The following is a 7,082-nucleotide window of genomic DNA, read 5'->3' as shown; positions in this document are numbered from 1 at the left end:
CCCAGAGCACAACACCCCAGTGAGGTGACCTCTGAGCTCCACTCCTTTTCTGCCATTTACATTTACACCAAATTCTCAGAGTACTCCTTTCATTTCCTCCTGCATTCATCCTACTCTTCCTCTTGCTACATTCAATGTTTATGTCTCACTTGATTTTAATAAAAGTTCTCTAACAAAGCGCACAACTGTCCACGGGCACAGCAGCATCAAAAAACACATGAAGGTACCTCTAAGTTTTCTAATCGATGTCTCAATATCCTGGGGCTGGGGTGGGGTGGGGCCGTCTAACTGGGTCAGGGACCCCTTGGCTGGATACCTTGTGCGGGCAGTCACACAAAGCCCACTGGCCGGCACTGTGCACGGGCAGCGGGACCCCGGACTTAAAGTTCCTGACTCGAGCGGGGTGGGAGGAGCACTCTCAATGTACTTTGGAACGGGTCCCTCAAGTTTCGTTACGTCACTGTCCGCATAAAGCTCCAAAACACCACATCAGGGGCAGCAAGCACTACATAAATGCAGGTACAAAACAATATAATAGAAGAATATAGGCCATCCGTACTGGTGTCGGAATACTACATCCTCGGTGCTGGGAAAAGTACATTGAGGCACAATGTCTGCCAGTTATAGATTCATAAAAGTTAAGTATTACTCAAGAGTAGTAAATGATGCGGCTGCTCACTCGGTGACCCCCACCCACAGTGAACGTTGGAACTATAACGTGAGTACTCTGCTCGAGATAATGAGGACGCTGTGCTCATTCACCAGGACCTCGCGCACCGTGCCTCGCGCTGCGCGCTTCCGGCAGTGCCGGCTCCTACAGCTAAATATCAGAACCACGCTAAGCACTATACTCTGATTGGCTTAGAGGACATGGATACTCAGCCTATATAAACTCGCTGCGTGCATCACAACTAACTGTCACCGGGGGTAAGACGGAGAAACAGAGGAAGGGTGTGAAAAAGCGAAGACGTCTCATCAGCTGTGAGTAAGTAACACTCCATAGCGGATCTGTAGTCACCGCAAGGAAAACGCAACAGTCACTGCGAGCGGTCTGCTGCTGAGTCAGGCTGATTATATACAGGTGCCAGCCAGCGAGCTCGCAACTATAAAAACACAGCAATTAGAAATGTATCTGTGGCTATACAGGGATCGAGATCGATACTTGTGTGAGTTGCTCTTTTTTTAATAATTTTTAAAGCTAAGGTAAATTGAACGCGCTTGCTTAATCGATTTTACGTTTTTATACACCCACATGTATATATTAATTTACAAGTGGTTTATGAACTGTAAGGTAGACAGACGCCTACAAAATGTTAGCCGTGTGGTAGCCTTTCTGAATTCATAATTTTTTTTATACAGTGACAATTTTTACCAAACCAGTTTGCCATGTTCAGATAGAAGAGCGTTTTTTATTCTTTTTCTTGCACGTTTGTTATGCTTCTGTTTAAAGCCACAGTCTGAGTTTTTTTTCTTCTTTTTGGTTACATATACCCTCTGATCGCCAGGATACGTTCTTCACATCTAAATCAAATAGCCACTTTAAAAGTGAGTTCTGAAACATAATGCAAACATAGATGTATCTCTCTAGGGTTTGCCCGCAACCCCCACGAAACCCCGCACCCAAAAGATTTCCCAGTTGCTAAAGGAATCTGTGGAAAATAGATGTTGCATAAAAAGTGCTTTCGAATTTAGATATAGATGCTAAAAAAGTCACGCTGCTGTTTCGGTGCAAGAGTATTGGGTGAGGTGTGCACTCTATGCTCGTGACGAATGTCGGTGGCGCGGTAGATGGATTATGCGGGGTGGAGGGGTACGTCTAATTGACAGGCTTGATATCATGGAGAGCTTGTAGAGTTGCATTTGCGGTTATGTGGTGAGCCACTGGAATTATGCGGCAGAAGAGGACCGAATAGGTGTCATGGTTGGCTAAATTATGCTGCAATAAAAGTTAAATTATGTGGTGTAATGTGGCACATTTTGTGATCGGATTAATTGTACCTCTGCAAAGGTTTCACCCCATTAATACCAATTTAACACTCAAATACAGCTAGAAGCAACAGAAAGTATTCCAGCAACCTTTGTGAAGGGCCTTCCACACCACAGCAATATATGTCATCACAATGTTTGGTAATTATTGATCCGTCTGAATTATAAACAATTTTTTGGTTAAAATCTGTATATTATGCAGCAGATGATAGATTATATAGCAAATGCGGCAAATCCATAACTATGCCGAAAATGCCACGGTAGCAATATTGCATAATTTCAGAACCCCTATTATCGGAGACTGTCGATTTTATGAGTTTGGACAGGGTGCAGGTGATAACGATGGCTGCTTTCTAAAAGGGATGAAAGGAGGAGTGTGGATCAGTGAAGGCCGGGGCAGCTGCTGCGCACACCCAGTGTGCCGTGGTTTAGTACTTAGTTCTTGGCACAGTGGGAAGAAGGCGAGTGGTGGTTTTATTTGTGGCTGCTGTTGTTAGTCGCGACGAGAGGTGGCAGCAGATACGATGAAGCTGGAAAGCTTCACTCTACTATCACAAAGAATTTTGAGATTTTGGGCGATGGCCCTAGCCAATTTGCATTTAGAAATGCTTTAAAAAATATTTTTTGTGCGCCCGTAGGGGTTCCACAGACCATTGCTTACTCTTAAAAAATGAAACTTAAAGGTTTAATTTCCTTTTTTAAATGGATTTCATTTTCCAAATGAGGATGCATTAAAAAAAGATTGCTATATTAAAAAGCAATCACAGACATGGTGGTCTGCTGACAAACATCCACTGTGATGATGGCGACCAAATAGGTTGCAAATTGTGACTTAACTCATTAATATTCATTAGGTTGGTCGATTTGCGACGTTCTATGAATCAGTATTTGTAATTTCTTTTTATACTTTAGGAATTCTGATTTCTTAATTGAGATTCAGAGACAATCACAATTAGGAAATTGGTGGGGCACAAAGAGTCAGCAAAAATAGCACAGAGTAAGCAAATGAGTTTATTATTTTGGGGTCAAAACCAAAGTGGAGGATAGACCGAGTGTTGAACATTGCAAGCACTCACACCCAGTCAACTGATCTGGGTTTAATCCATCATCATTCTTTAGCTCACTCTGCCACCTCAGTTCCATATGCAAATCAGTCTGACCCTGTGCCTCATGGGAACAGTCCAGCCCGAACTGCCAAGCCATGTCTTCCCTGGACCGGAAACAAGCATCCAGGGACCAGTTCCGGGTTCATAACCCCCATCAGCCAGGCTATCTTGAATACAGTGGCAAAGTGAGCAAGAGACCCACGTCTGGGCATACCCTGCCAACTTAGGGCGAACAAAGCAAAGCCAGGTGCCGATTGCGTGCTTTTGTGATGGTGGGCGTCCCACGGTGGGGAATTGGCCCTTTTGGCAGCAATGCAACGCCCACCATCACATCGCGGCTCCATATCATTCACGAAACGGACCATGGCTCATCAACCTTATTGAGCCCTCTTGAAGTTCGCTACGAACAAGTACGGCTGTGCTTGTATCATTTATCAATCAGGATGCACCTCGCTACCGTCCAAATTACCCTGAACCCCTACCAAGCCCTGTGGCTCCCCATACCAGAAGCCGCATTGAAATTCGACTTGGTTGGAACCACACCAGGCAACTAATCACAATAGTCCTGATGATGATCCCGGTTTATTAGGAGCCAGGGGATCGAAACGTCGATCTTTTTAAATAAAGTACTACATATATGACCATTGTGTTAAAATGCGCGTAGTAACTGTAATTGAGAGCTTGCGATGTTAAGTAACGGGTTACAAGTCACAAAATTGGCTCCACTTCTTTTTGCCTGTTATTTATTTCCTTTACTTTATTCTTTGTTGCTTTGAATGATAGGTACAGGACTGTGCCCTATCACCTTTGTGTATGTCAATTGTTATTATCTCATCTATTGTAAAATAAACACCTGTGGCCTGGCTGGGTACACAGAGTGAATTGAGTTTATAGTGCTGACTCTGGTCTATAAATCTATTGGACACGATTTTTCTTCCTTACTACTAGGACCTTTGTTCTTTATAGTAGTGAATATGAGCACGAGCAAGGGCATCCGTAAAGGGGTTGGAGGCCAAGGGGTTGCGGGCACTCTTGATGCCTTCCTTATTAGGGCAGAGTCACTCTTAACCCATGAAATAGAACTTACGCAAAGAAGACTATCACTGGTGACACGTCGAGTCTCAATGGAAGTCCCCACAGGCGGGCCCCTGTTAAACCTATCGAATTTCGCTGAATCTAATTTGGACCTCATCCATCAATCGGCTCTCGGGCCTCCTGAGCCTTTAATAGTCACTGAAGAAGATCCACCAATTATACTGCCACGTCACCATTCCCACCTCAAATTGTAACACAATCAACACGACAAACACAGGTTGGGGGCGGTACGGCCTTGGCCACAACACGGAAAAGGAATGCGAGGGGTCTACCTCTCACAACCCAACAAACTAGCAAAGCGGCTAAAACAAAAGGCTCTGTTTGAGGCAAGACAGGTCCCTCTGACGAGGTAATTGTTATTAGTTCCATCAGCCCACGTGCTACTAGATGCCAATGCCCCTGCAAGCAGCCCCAAATTGACTTGGATAATGGCTTATTAGCCAAAATTAGAGGGCAAATTAATGGTGTTACTAAACCCATTGTTAAATAAACTTGTAGATATTGACACCCGATTAAACAATATTGAGCAAAAACTCCTTTCTCAATCTAGTCAGCCACTAAATGGAAGCCTAACAGCCCAGGGGGGGTCTAGTACAAGTTTGGCTTCTGTTTTAAATCAGCCTTCAATAGCCGATGATAGTACTGTTAGAACAGGTACACAGGCTCTCGCATTACATACTACTAGCACATATCCAGCACAAAGTAATTCCACTCAAGGAGGAGTAATAACTGGGGAAAATCACAGGGGTTTGAATGAGGGTGGTCTAACCACTGTTCAAACCGCTCATAGTAAGGAACACCTTAATCTACCCCCAGACTGTACACCCTATATTGTTGTTCTCTTAAATGTTCCACCAATAGCACCCAATTCTGAGGAGCACTGGCCCTCATTAAGAAATAGGGCACTCCACTTTTTGGACACAAAGACGGGGTTGGGTAGCCATTTGTTTCAGGATTTTAAAATGGTTAGAAGGGTCCCCTGGATAGGGAAATCAAACAAAATGAGCAGGGGTGATTGCATAGTATTGAATTTTGGGTCCCCAGAATTAGTACAAACCATTTTAGAAAGAGCAGGGACAAGGCAAACGGGCAGGGAAGGGGTTCATATCCTACCACTGGGTTTTTTCTATCGTAACCCTCCTCCATTACCTGTGTATAGACGTGACCCCCCAGTTATTGTTCACAATCAGGGGACATGTGAGTTTATTGTACCAACCTACAACCGTTTTGATAAGGCCTTTTCAAACCTAGATGCACAGGACTGACTGTCAGATTGGTCGGCCAATGTCAATAAACTGAGGGACACACTAGCTATTCGACGAACTGCCATGACAAAAGAACAGAAAGTCCTGGAACTGAGGAACGCACAGTCAGCAACCCCAGCTGACTATCAGGCACAGGCAGAGGGTGGTATTGGATATGTGTTAACTGGCAGTGGGGGAATAACCAAGACCCCTCATAATACTGATAGAAGCAAAAATGATTCTGACCTTACAATCCTGAGCTGGAATGTTGCTGGCCTTGAGCCAAGATTAGCTGACACAGATTGGCTACGTATAATATCTTTCCAAGATGTATTAATGTTTCAGCAAGCATGGGCCACACACGATCTGCATTGAGAAGGCTTCCATTGTTTCAGTTCAATAGCACCTAAGCCCGATTTTGGCCGTGCATATGGGGGCTTATTCATTGGGATTAGCATAGCATCTGGAGGGAGCATTAAGGTAATACCTACAAACAGTCCCAACATACAAATACTAGAATAGAAACGACGTGTCCCTTTTTATTTAATACATTTTTACAACAATGATTTTTATTCTGTCCCAAATAGGAATTTCATTGAGCTTTTAAAAATTATTTCAAAATTAGAGAAAGTCGAAGGTCCAGACGAGTGCATGGGGATTCTTTTGGGGGGGGGGATTTTAATGCTCAAGTCCAATCTGATCTCCGGGGCATGGGTACACGGCATGCAGACCCAGCTGTGTGGAGGGGTTTGGAATTATGCACTTTCCTCAGTGAACACATCCATACCAATGTAAGGGATTTAGGTTCACCTAGTAAAAATCAGCGGGCACCAACGTTCAGAGGAAGGGATAGCGCTTCAACTATTGATTTTATTTTCATTTCCCCTTGCCTCGCAGATCGCCTTTTGGCCGCAGAGGTTTCCGTGACAGATTTTGGGGACCACAACCCCCTGACAGCGGTACTAAGACTAGTATCCCGCCCCATGTATGCTATCTCTCAAGGGGTGAGGGATATAACTCCATCGACAGACAAACTTAGATTAAAGTGGAGGGGGGTGGATAGTGGTAAAATAACGGAGACTCTGTTAGAAGGGCATTCAAATCTAATTACCTCATGCCTATCAACCAGAGTCTCTCGCTGAAGTGTAATTAAAGATTTCATCGAACTTTGTTCGGTGATTAGATCCCTCCTATCGGTGCCACTTCGCCAGGTTGGGAAAGAACCAAGATGGTTTGACCATAACTGTTCAGAGGCCAACAGTAGTCTGTGCAAGGCTTTAACGACCAAACCTAGATGCTGGGCAGACCTAAGGGTAGCTAGGAAAGTGTATAAAACTGCCATAAATGAGCAGAAGGGAACTCTCCTGACTGAACGCTGGGAAACATTATCAGAATCAGCTGGGGGGAAGAATGGCAACGTATTCTGGTCCGCAGTCAGAGACTTGCGTAACATGGGCCAACATTTAACACCCGTCAGCTGTACCATCTCCAGCAGTTCATGGGAGAATCACTTCTCTAAAATCTACGCCACACCACTATATGGCACAGATCACTGCGTGCAAGGTCATTTATGCTGCTTACAGATAACGCTGGTGGAGGTAGAAGAGGCGATTGCTCAGAGCCTTGGTAATAAGGCTCCTGGTCCAGACGG

At 44.5% G+C, this 7,082-nt stretch overlaps 1 protein-coding gene across 2 annotated transcripts in view; it reads left to right on the top strand.

Annotated features, from left to right (window-relative positions):
* The first annotated feature begins 909 nt into the window (after positions 1–909).
* LOC144829209 (aromatic-L-amino-acid decarboxylase-like) overlaps positions 910–7,082 on the top strand; it is a 799,768-nt gene continuing 793,595 nt past the window's right edge. For both annotated transcript variants that reach the window (XM_078688118.1, XM_078688116.1), the window contains exon 1: positions 910–985. The gene's annotated coding sequence lies outside the window, so the exon portion shown is untranslated. The remainder of the gene's footprint in view (positions 986–7,082) is intronic.

The sequence above is a fragment of the Lissotriton helveticus genome, chromosome 4_1 (assembly GCF_964261635.1).
Source record: "Lissotriton helveticus chromosome 4_1, aLisHel1.1, whole genome shotgun sequence".
Taxonomy (NCBI): domain Eukaryota; kingdom Metazoa; phylum Chordata; class Amphibia; order Caudata; family Salamandridae; genus Lissotriton; species Lissotriton helveticus.
The sequence above is the reverse complement of the archived record's forward strand: the minus strand, read 5'-3'. Positions and strand labels throughout refer to the sequence as shown.